This window comes from Canis lupus, chromosome 32, assembly GCF_003254725.2.
Source record: "Canis lupus dingo isolate Sandy chromosome 32, ASM325472v2, whole genome shotgun sequence".
Taxonomy (NCBI): Eukaryota; Metazoa; Chordata; class Mammalia; order Carnivora; family Canidae; genus Canis; species Canis lupus.
The window spans coordinates 35,482,345-35,495,816 of record NC_064274.1 but is presented as its reverse complement, the minus strand read 5'-3'; positions in this window follow the sequence as shown (position 1 = coordinate 35,495,816).

Here is a 13,472-nt window from a genome sequence, read left to right as displayed (position 1 = left end):
GAGGAGAACACAGGGAACACCCTTTTTGAACTCGGCCACAGTAACTTCTTGCAAGATACATCCACGAAGGCAAAAGAAACAAAGGCAAAAATGAACTATTGGGACTTCATCCAGATAAGAAGCTTTTGCACAGCAAAGGATACAGTCAACAAAACTCAAAGACAACCTACAGAATGGGAGAAGATATTTGCAAAGGACGTATCAGATAAAGGGCTAGTTTCCAAGATCTATAAAGAACTTATTAAACTCAACACCAAAGATACAAACAATCCAATCATGAAATGGGCAAAAGACATGAAGAGAAATCTCACAGAGGAAGACATAGACATGGCCAACATGCACATGAGAAAATGTGGCATCACTTGCCATCAGGGAAATACAAATCCACATCACAATGAGATACCACCTCACACCAGTGAGAATGGGGAAAATTAACAAGGCAGGAAACCACAAATGTTGGAGAGGATGCGGAGAAAAGAGAACCCTCTTCCACTGTTGGTGGGAATGTGAGCTGGTGCAGCCACTCTGGAAAACTGTGTGGAGGTTCCTCATTGAGTTAAAAATAGATCTGCCCTATGACCCAGCAATTGCACTGCTGGGGATTTACCCCAAAGATACAGATGCAATGAAACGCCGGGACACCTGCACCCGATGTTTCTAGCAGCAATGTCCACAATACCCAAACTGTGGAAGGAGCCTCAGTGTCTATCGAAAGATGAATGGATAAAGAAGATGTGGTTTATGTATACAATGGAATATTACTCAGCCATTAGAAATGACAAATACCCACCATTTGCTTCGACGTGGATGGAACTGGAGGGTATTATGCTGAGTGAAATAAGTCAATCGGAGAAGGACAAACATTATATGGTCTCATTCATTTGGGGAATATAAATAATAGTAAAAGGGAATAGAAGGGAAGGGAGAAGAAATCGGTAGGAAATATCAGAAAGGGAGACAGAACATGAAGACTCCTAACTCTGGGAAAAAAACTGGGGGTGGTGGAAGGGGAGGCTGGTGGGGATTGGGCTGAATGGGTGATGGGCACTGAGGGGGGCACTCGATGGGATGAGCACTGGGTGTTATTCTGTATGTTGGCAAATTGAACACCGATAAAAAATAAATTTATTATTAAAAAATATTTTTTTTTCATTTCAAACAAACTATGGTGGAAGGGCATATAGCCCATTTATAAGATACTGAAAAACATTACTTTTCCACTAACAATATCCATAGATAATTTACAAAACACATACATTGCAGGTTTTACATAGTAGGAGATATTTTTATTATTTACTCTATAGTGAAAAACTTCATAAGGGCATGACATGCTCTTTAAAAATTGATTTTACTTTTTTAATTTTTTACAGATTTTATTTATTTATCTATGAGAGTACTCTTTTAATTTTGATAACTTATGAGAGGGATGCTAAGAAGGGAGTACGGAGTGTCTATTTCAACATTGGATAAAATTGAAAAAAAATAACAGCGGATACAATAGCAAGGGACAAAGTAGTGCTTGTTTGGAAGAACATCAACAACCTGAATCAATCTATTTTTGATCCTCTGAATTCGGAAACCCCCAATTCATTTTCTCAGTCCCTCCCTCCCTCCTCTGCCTCAGCTCACTATTCCTAGCTGATGGTTTCCGCCTGATGTCGTTGATTTTTTACATCAGAGCAAATACATTAAGCTAGATTCTACTAGACTACAGCCAAAATAACACTCATAGAGTCTATCATTAATAGAAGGATTTGCAGACAAATAGATGACTTTCAGAAAACCTTGCCATAAGGCTGGCTGGCTGTGGGTCACATTCAGCTTTAGTCAGTTGCTACTTCAAGTCTTTGAATTTAAGTTATATATGGAGGGAAACATATCTTAGGCTTAAGAAAAACAAGTTAAACTTAAAGAATATGAGAATCCTGCAACTAGGATTTATTTCTGTTCTCTTTTTATTTTTCTTCTCATATTTTCCTAACTCCTCACCATCTGCAAAGACCTTATTTCTACATTAAGTACAGGGATTTTGTCATCAATAGCAACAGCATATCTATCCTACGTTTCTGTTTTCTTTTTTTTATCCTTTACTGCTTTATTCTTTCCCAACCTTTCAATTTATGTATGTAGAGCACTCATATTAATTGAATTACTAAAATAACTTTGAAATTTAAAGGAATAGCATAAAAAATTTTAAATTCTCATGTTAATTAATAATTGCTTATTTTCCCATCAATTTAAGGTCATTTATTTATTTATTTATTTATTTATTTATTTATGATAGTCACAGAGAGAGAGAGAGAGAGAGAGGCAGAGACACAGGCAGAGGGAGAAGCAGGCTCCATGCACCGGGAGCCCGACGTGGGATTCGATCCCGGGTCTCCAGGATCGCGCCCTGGGCCAAAGGCAGGCGCCAAACCGCAGCGCCACCCAGGGATCCCAATTTAAGGTCTTAAAAAGAAATCATTTTGTGAACAAAATGATGTTCTTTGAGCATCTTAATGTTACTAGGAATTATTATATTGAAACAGAAAGCTCACGTTTAAAAAGAAGATAATACTGTATAACATCCATTTGGGAGGATTTTTTGGCATTCTTTTAGTGAAATTGGAAGGGCAGGCATGATGAATGTCCATAAGTAAGATGAAAGCCAAAGATAAAAATATAAAGAAAATTGCTACTTGTTCAAGCAATAAAATACAAAAAGAAAAAAAAAAGATTCTCACTTATACTGACCCCAAATATATCTTTTATAGGTTACATAGTAGCTGAATGTTTACTACATATTTTCTCTCAGGAAATCCCCATGGCACTTTTAATATCTGTCTTGTCTTTTTTGTTTTATTAAGAATTTTCAAAAGACTTATTCACAAGCATCTGGCTTATTTTCTAACTTTTCTGAAAATGCAAACAGGGAGGTAAATGTAATCTTCACAACTTATTCCACATTACTTTTTTTAGACAGACATTTCATTTAAAAATGTTACAATAGATTAAGACAATACCAAAACATCCTCAACATTTATATCACAAAGCACTGTATTCTAAATATATGGTTGGTTAACATAATTCCAATATGAGCATTATTTATATTTTCATTTAGTGAGAAAATTTTTATGCTAGGAATTATATTCTACACATCACATATGTTACCTGGCAAATTAATATACGAATCCAACAAAGTAAATTTATTATCCCCATTTTGGAAATGTGTAGTACATAGTTCAAGTGGTTAGATAGCATACCATGGCCATACAACTAGTTAGTATTAAAACCCATACTTTGTCTAGTGAGGGAAAAAAAAACAAAAACAAAACCTCTAACTGGGAAACATTTTACTTGGTCTCTTTCAACTCACATTTGATCTTCTGACTCCCAAGAAAATGTGATGTTCACTCTTTTACCTTGAAACTCCAGAACTACAATGCTGTGATCCTGAAATTAATGCTGGGGGTGGTCTGGAAAAATCACTTGAAATATTTGTAAGCACTAAAAATTCCTCTTGACTTAAGCTGATAATCTGAAAACAGGACAAGTACATGCTGGATGATTATCACTTAGATTGTATCCTTGTTCTTGATTTCTTTAGATTCTATGCCTCAACGTGGGTCCTTCAAACATCAGTTGATGATTTGACTATCCATTCAAGTTTGAGAACCAGACATAAAATTGCTACTTGGCAAGTGTGTGTGTGTGTGTGTGTGTGTGTGTGTGTGTGTGTTGTACATACACCAGCATGTAATCACTGACTTGTGGATTTCACATTACAATAAAGAAATGACCTCCCTCTCCTGATCATTCACTCATTCTCTTGATCTCAATCTCCTTTTGTCTGCCTCTTCCATGGGCAGATTATCAGGAGTCTGAAGATTCCAATTTGTGAAACTGATGTAAAGAACTTCTTATTCATCCTACTTCACAGGGATTAGGCAAGAGTGAAAATAAAGAAAGGAATCTTAGACATAAGAATATTTTTAACACTCAATTGCACTGGCCTCAGAAGATGCACATTTATAAAACTAAGCATAATATATATGGCATATGTACACCATTTCACAAGACTCTAAAACTCCATATTATAGAATATAATCACTGCTCCCAAAGTAATTTTAAACAGAAAATTTATTATATACCAAAGTATGAATCTATAAATTGTTATATAACTATTAATATTGATTGCTGTAAAAATACATTCTAGTAATTTTCATTGAAAATAACAATATAGGGGATCCCTGGGTGGCTCGTTGGTTTGGCACCTGTCTTCGGCCCAGGGCACGATCTTGGAGTCCCGGGATGGAGTCCCGCATCGGCTCCCTGTATGGAGCCTGCGTCTCCCTCTGCCTGTGTCTCTGCCTCTCTGTCTCTCTGTGTCTCTCATGAATAAATATATTTTTTAAAAAAGAAAATAACAATATATGTGATTTTGTACTGTTTTATTCAACATGTGAAATCAACTTAAGCAGCTATTTATAACAGTTCATATTTACTATCATGTAAAACTATACTAAGAGTAATACACTACTGTCCTTTCTTATTTTAAATTTTGCCATGATTTCAGTGACTGTCTCATGGGATTTGTCCTTTGTATTAATTGCTAGAAAAGATAATGTAGGTTTTGATATATCATATGTGTCATTTTGTTTTGTTTTATAAGCAGCTGAGAAATCCTTGGCAAATTACTTTCCATCTCTGAGAATTTATTTCATCAGTAAAATGAATAATACCTACTTCATGGTATTCTTTGAGAATGAACTGAGATAATATAACATCCTTTGCCTTTTGTCTGGCTTACAAAAACTAGCTTTAATTTTTATTACTGTCTAAGATTCAATTGACACCTCTATAGTATTATGATGCTCCTTGGAAACCGTGTTCTTAACATCTGTGTATTTTTGACATGAGGTTTATTTTCTATATTTATACTTACTTATATTTCTATATTTTTTAGATTTATTTATTTATTTCAGAAAGAGAGAGAGAGAGAGAGTACACACGAGCAGAGTGAGGGGCAGAGGTGCCCACACAGGGATCATGACCTGAGCAGAAATCAAGAGTCAGATACTTAACTGGCTGAGCCACTCAGGTGCCCCCGTATTTCTATTTTATTGTAAACTACATTTCTCCAGTTTTATTTACCTCTATCTATTATTATGTAATTACCAACTACTTAGTAATATTTATTTCTACAATATTAGACACTGTGTAAATAGTGGAATATCAATAAATACTTGTTAACTTCAGATTTTTATTTTCAGTTATATAATGTTCTATATTCAGAATTGTAAACACAAAAATTTCTAAAATAGACATTTTAGGTAAGACCAAGAATATGTTGTATAATGGAACACTCATTCCTTTTCTTCACTTCTATTATTAAACTTGTTTATCTTGTTGATTAGCTCTATTTTGGCAAGTAAATCAATGGGAAAACAGGATCTATAACATTTCAGTTGTTAATCTATAACATTTCAATTTAAAGTGAGTTTATCAAATTTTTGTATACATTATACAAAAAAATGCAATATTTTCCATTTTATTTGAAAAATAATTTGTAAACATAGAGGTCAATTTTAGAATATTCATCAGTAATATATTTAGATATAATTTAAAGATTAATTTATATTTTATTCAATTGAGTTTGAAATTTCCAAATCTATAACTATGTGATGTATTAAGATTTAAAATTCATTACCAAAGATATTATTAAATATTTTAATTAAAATCTAAAACATTTGAAAAATGTTTTTCTGTGAACTATTATTACATTATAGTAGCAAAATATTGTACTTATGTTTTTGACAGTTCAAATATTAAACATTCTTTTAAATAGGCATGAGATAAGTGAATTCTAATTAAACGCTCTATAACTTTTGATTCTTGCCATGTATTTATTGCAATAATAGTTGATTTGGATAAGAGGGGAGTATGAGAAGACAAGATTCATAGTTACAGGGGCTTTATAATCCATTTTGTGTTCAAACTTACATATCTTAAACTTGAGGCAAAATAAGAGACATTAGAAATGTGAAAAAAAATAAAAAAATAAATAAAAGTGATTGGAATATATAAGTTTCCTTGTTTCTCAAATAAAAGGTAACAAATTTTAAAAACTAATTTTATATGGGACACCTGGTTGGCTCAGCTATTGAATATCTGCCTTTGACTCAGGGTATGATCCAGGGTTCAGGATCGAGTCCCACATCAGGATCCTGTAAGGAGTCTGCTTTTCCCTCTGCCTATGTCTCTGCCTCTCTCTCTCTGTCTCTCTCATGAATAAATAAATAAAACCTTTTAAAAAAACTAATTTTATATTAAGGCTTGGATATAAGCTTTTGTATTTAGCCCATGGGAGCCCTATAATTATGTTATTCTCATCTTACAGTTGAATGCCATAGGTTAGTCTAAAAGTAGTTGAGAAAACACAGCTATAAACCCCTGAAGTCTAAATTAAGACCTCATATCTTGAATATTACTCTGTTCTATACAAATAAAAATCAAGACTAAGAAGCAGCAACTCATTTGTTCTTGTTATAATTGTTATTGTAATTCTTTTTTCATAAAGGTTAAGGAACTGATTTGTTATTTTCTCTAACATCTATCACCACAACTCCTAGAAAATTAGATGAAAATTACTCCAGGTACAAATTATTCTTTGCTCTATCTTCATTTTATTTTCCATTATAAAAAAAATCTGGAACATAATCAAAAGCAGATTAAATATATAAATTAAGTCCAATATATTCTCTTTTCTATTTAATTCCAAGAAAATTGTGTCTTGCTTGAGCTACAGTGACATCTTGTGGCCCAAAATGTTTTGTTTAGTTTTCATATGTAAATTGTTCAAGTTTTCTACTTCTCTTCAGTTCTAGATTTTAAAGGAAGCAGCTTTCATTAGCATAGTTTCTGAACAATCACTGAACATTACACAAAGTATTAAATAGGAAAAAAGAAAATTTGACAGTAAACATGTCCTAGGACCACGACTGACCTAATTTTCTTTCAAAACAGGTTCAATTACTTAAAGTATATCTTTAAATATTGAAAAAAAATGCGGAAGAAGTGAAATCAACTTCATTCTAAATTTGATGGCGAGTATTCCCAATGATTTTATTCCATCCATGTAATTAAAAAAGAATCAACTATTCAATTAATATGATTTTTTCTCAATATCTGCATTTAAAAGGATATCTTCTATGATATATACATAATTTTTGCAATTTAGAAACTTTGTTTGTTTCCTTAGATGCATAATGACACGCATATTGAAGTTTTATTTTCTCAAACCTCTCTTTTCAATTATTTCAATATTTGCCAGATGGCTTCTGATTATTTTTAGAGTTCCCCAGGGTTTCATACTGAATGCACTGAATTACATCTTCAGATTTTTAACAGAAAACTCAAAAGCTCCTACTGCATATCTTATGAAAATATAATCATGAATTGAACAATATTTATTGACCTGAATGCACAGATGACTGTGGTTCGTAAAGCTAATTTGTTAAGAAGTAAAATACTGGTGATATGTAGAATACTTGATATTCAAATTTAATGTAATATTCAAATAATTTTCGATATAATAAAATATCTAAATCCAATAAAGTGATTTTTTTATTTTTACATTTTTTTGAAAAGGAGAGAGAGAGAGGTGGGGGGGGGAGACAGAGGGACACAGAGAGAGAGAGAGAGAGAATCTTAAGCAGGCTCCATGTCCAGTATGGAGCCCATTTAGGACTTGATCTTACAACCCTGGGATCATGACCTGAGCCAGATGCTTAACCCACTGAGCCACCAAGTGTCCTTAATAACGTGCATGTAAACCTATTCCTGCTATGTAGTCATTTAAGTTTTTAAAATTATTGGTTCATTACAATGGGTATGATTGAGGCAGTCCTCACAGCATTCACCATATTGCTGTTTCCTATAATATTGTTAGAGTGCTTTTTTTTTTTTTAATTTCATTGATTTATTCATGAGAGACACACACAGAGAGAGAGAGAGGCAGAGACATAGGCAGGGGGAGAAGCAGGCTCCAGGCAGGGAGCTCAACGTGGGACTCGATCCCAGGTCTCCAGGATCAGGCCCTGGGCTGAAGGCGGCGCTAAACCGCTGAGCCACCCAGGCTGCCTCAAGGTATTGTGCTTTAATTCAGGATTTCTCCTACCAATTTCAAAATGAGTACATTTTTTGATAACTAGATTTGTTTGATAGAAATGAGGTGATCAGTTTTACATTTATGGACTCTCATTGCAAAGATAAATATGGCAACACCAAAGCCTCTTTTTATGTGTCTTCTAAATGAGTATTACACAGGGCACCTGGCTGGTTCAATTGGTTAAGTGTCTGACTTCATCTCAGATCATGACCTCAGGGTCCTGGCATAGAGCCCCACATTGGGCTCCCTGCTCAGCCAGGAGCCTGCTTCTCTCCCCTGTCCCTCTTCCTCACCAACCCCTCCTCCCCAACTTGTGTGTGCTCTCTATTGCATGTTCTCTCTCTCAAATAAAATCTTAAAAAAAATAGAGCACTGTACAAGTATAGTGCCACTAGGTTGGTTACTGATAATTCTGGTACTTCTAATAGCTGAAGAAGTGATTTTACCTTAGTATTTTCCAGATAATTTATAAGAATTAATGAAAAAGAAGGCCCTTATTTAGTGAGATGTTATTAATTTTAACATAAATCTAGGTTAAATTATAAATATCAAGTGATATAATATTGTTTTCACCATATCTATTTATTTCTCTTCGCTAGAATATTAGTAAATCTGCATGGGCGTTGGCTAAGGTTCAGATAGGAAGCTAGTATTGCTTTTTATTATCCATAAAAATCTTTATTAAATGTTTTTAATATTCTCTATAAAGTTTGTGAATCAAGAGTTGTTCTTTGTGATTTCTGAAAAATATGCAATCCATAATTTTTAAAATAATTATTACAACATATTTAAAGATTCATGTAAAGTAAATATTATAAATCCTTTCTGATAATATGAAAAAAATGGAAAAATCAAAAGTGTGTGCTTATTAGTAAATGGTTTATTTGAGGACTATTTTCATATAGCAAATGCCATTCTAAGAGAAATAGTAACCTTTGATGGCTCCAATGCTTTAGAAATATTGTACTTTTTTTGAGATCTACATATATTATTAAAATCCTAGTTTAATAGATAAAGAAGCTGAAATTAAGAGCTTAAGGTCACAGGGACTACATTTTTAAAGGTAGGATTCACTCAAGATGTTCCACCACAAAAGCTCATGTTCTTTCATCATAAAGCTTCTTCAATGTATTTAAATGTATAAAGTTAATTAAGGGAAATTCAGGTCAGTTTGACAATTATCATACAGGTATTTTTAATAATAATGAATTATAATATCCTCATTTAAATAGGTCTTTGTGTGAACATTTACATATTTAGCCTTTTAAGTTCTCCTCTATGACATCTCAGATGTGACTAGACATTAAAAATATTACTTAATGTTATGTATTGGACACAGATGTGGGTATTTATTAAAAGGTTTTATGGATATCTTTATTTCATAAAAACAATTTCCAATTACATGAATACAACATAAATCATTCTCTATCTTATCTTTTTTGCAAATATTCTGTTAACATATATATTTGATTTCTCCTGTATTTTATTAAGAAGTTTTCTATTTTTATCTATGTTACCATAGTTTATATTCAATTCTGCTCAAGTATACACTCAATTTTTGTGTTTAAAATTTTTGTGTTATAAAATTATAACAAAATTTAGATTGATCTCTGGTGAAAAAATGCATTAATGAGAAGTTTTTTCCTACTTTTTGAAATGTGCCTTGGAGAGCACCTCTGGTAGGGAATATATGCATACATAATTCTGTGTGTGTGTGTGTGTGTGTGTGTGTGTGTGTATGTATGTTTCATAGAGATTGAATGGTAATATGTGAGAAATAATAAAACAAATGTGAAAGCACATTAAAAATCAATGAATCAGGCTAAATGTAAAAGTTATTCTCATGCAGAAAAAGTCAAACATCTTAATGAAAAAAATTTTGCATTTAAACTTTATGAAATTTATATCTTCCAAACTATATCTGGAATTTTTAAGAACAACACATTTAGGTATCAACATTTAACTTATATTCTTATGGCTATGCTTATGATCATAGAACTGAAAAGTAAATACTGTAATGGAAAAAGAAATGAAAAAAATAAAAAAGAAAAAGAAATGATTTTATGATAAAAGAAAGAAAGGGTTAAAGCCAATACATTTCCTCTTGTAATAAAAAAAAGAGAGTCCTCTATATAACAGAATGTGTAATGCTTTGTATGCAAATAAGAAAGTACTATTGAGCTGAGGAAAACATCTGTTAATTGATTTTATGGTCCAGTACACACAGTTCTAAGTGCCTTGATAATTTGGGGCAAAGACTTGGTTTCTCTTGTAGCATCTGGGTATTTCAGGCAAAAGCCATAAGTAGTGTTCTGTCTGAATGACTTCGGAATCGACATCAGTCCAAATCTGGCTAACACTGAATTTTAGAGATTTACAAATAAAACTATCATATTTATATTTATGATTTTAAATTAGTTAATTGTGACTTCTGTTTTGAAAATGAAAGACACTTGTTTGTACTTGTTTAGATTCTAAAGCACATTAGACAATATTAATTGTATCTCCCTTTCTGTATTTTATGCTATAACATACTGGAAATAATACTCATAGGACTCTGATTTTAGTTTGCCACCAGTGTACTTATTTGGCCTTTAAAATATTTCTATATATGATTGCATGAGATGATGTCAGTGAATCAGTTAAAAAAAAAAAGAAATTGTTAGTGCTCCATTTATATGGGTTAAACCAAAAGAAGTACAAGAGGGAAAAAAATGTATTGTAACTTGATTTAGATCCAAAACTAACTTGAATCCAAACACCAAATGTGGATATATTTTGTTAGAACATTGTGGGTGTTTAGGCAGAGGAGGATGTAAAACAAATTGCTATTTTTTATTATAAAAATAATACAAGATCTAAGAAAAAAAGCATATAGGAGAACATAAGAAGAAATAAACAAGAAGTAATGATAAATATATGGAAATTTCATAAAAACCATTATTTTCTAAATTTAAAAATCTTGATAACTGGATTAATTTCTAGAGAAAATTAGACTTATCTAAAATTTTGTGAATAAAATAAATATAATAGGCTAATTGTGAATAAGATATTATGGAATTATATTAAAATTTCCAAATTAAGATTATATTTAGTGTGAATGATTTCAACATTCATTAATACATTATCATACCTTCCTTATGTAATTTATCGCAGAGATTAAAAGAAAGTTGTATTGAATAAAACTAGCAAAATATTGGGGCATCTGGGTGGCTCATTTAGTTAAGCATCTGACTCTTGGCTTCTTTGGCTCATGTCATGATCTCATGGTTGTGAACTTCACACTCAGCAGGGAGCTTGCTTGAGATTCTCTCTCTGTAGCATACTCCCTCTGCCCCTCCCTGCTCTCTCTTTCTCTAAAATAAATAAATAAATCTTTTTAAAAACTAGCAAAATATTTTTGTTGTTGTTTTTTAGATTCCACATGCAAATGAAATCATATGGTATTTGTCTATGTATGACTAATTTCAGCATAAAAGTATTTGAGCATAATACTTATTTTAGCATTATACTCTCTAGATCCATCTATGTTGTCATAAATTGCATGATTCATATTTTATGACTGAATAATATTTCATTATGCATGTGTAACATATCCTTTATCATATATATATATATATATATATATGACTCTTTATTCATCTATGAATAGAAACTTGGATATTTCTCTATTTGCCTGTTATAAATAATGCTGCAGTAAACAGAAGGGTGCATATATCTTTTTCAATTAATATCTTCATTTTCTTTGGGTCAATATTCAGAAATGGAATTCTGGAATCAATGGTATTTTTCAATTAATATCTTCATTTTCTTTGGGTCAATACTCAGAAATGGAATTCTGGAATCAATGGTATTTCTATTTTTAATTTTTTGAGGAACCTCCTTTCCACAGTGGCTGCACCAATTACATTCTCACCATCTCACCAATAGTGCATGAGGGATCCCTTTTCTCCCCACATCTTCATTAACAATGATTTCTTTCGTTCTTTTTTTTTTTTTTTGGACACTAGCCATTCTGACCAGAGTGAGGTGATCTCACTGTGGTTTTATTTGTGTTTTCCTGATACTTAGTAATGTTGAGTATCTTTGTGTCTGTTGGCTATCTGCACATCTTTGGAAAAATGTCTCTTCAGATTCTCTGCCCATGTTTTAATTGAATAGCTTGTTATTTGTTTTTGGTACTGAGTTGTATAAGTTCTTTATATATTTTAAATTTTAACCCCTTATTGGATCTATCATTTCAAATACTTTCTCTCATTCAATAGATTAGCTTTTTTTTTTTATGGTTTACTTTGCTGTACAAAACTTTTTTTTTTTTTTTTTGGTGTAGTTTAAATACAGAGAACAAATGGGATGTGGAGGGGTGGGTAAAATAGGCAAAGCAAATTAAGAGGTACAAACTTCCAGTTACAAATAAGTCACAAAGCTGAAATATACAGCATAGGAGATATAATCAACATTATAAATTCACATGGTAATAAATGGTGATTATACTTACTGTGGTGAGTATTGAGTAACTGTATAGAATTGTCACATCACTACTTAAATATCTGAAGCCAATATAATATTGAATGTCAATTACACTTCAAAGAAAGCTATCAAATTCTTTATTATAAACCCGATTAAATTACTTTAAAAAAATAAAACTCTTTTCTGTAAACTGTATATGAATGGCTATGGATGTAATATTGAGAAACGAAATACTAGCTAATTTGGCAGAATGTTATATGATGTTAATCCACTAAAATAAAAGTTATTTAAATAATGCAAAATAGACTGATCACTAATAAGAGATTAAATCAGTAATCAAAAACAAATCCCAACAAATAAAAGGTCAGCACCATATGACTTCACTAGTAAATTCTACCAAACATTCAAAGAAGAATTAATGTGAATTATTCTCAAACTCTTCCAGAAAATGAAGAGAAGACTTACAAACTCATTTTTCAAGGTCAGCATTATCCTGGTATCAAAATCAGACAAAGGCACCACAAGAAAAGGAAATTACACACAATATCTCTGAGCATAGGTGCAAAAATCAACAAAATATTAGCAAACCTAATTCAACAGTATATTAAAAGGGTCATTACCATGATCAAATAGGTTTATTTCAGGGATATAAGGATGGTTCAACATTGGCAAACCAATCAATATGATACACCATATTAACGAAATAAAAGATTATAATCATATGATCATCTCAATAGATGTGGAAAAAGTATTTGACAATATTTACCATCTGATTATAATAAAAACTCTCAACAAAGTGGGCAAAGATAGAATGTACATCAACATTATAAAGGTCATATATGACTGTAAA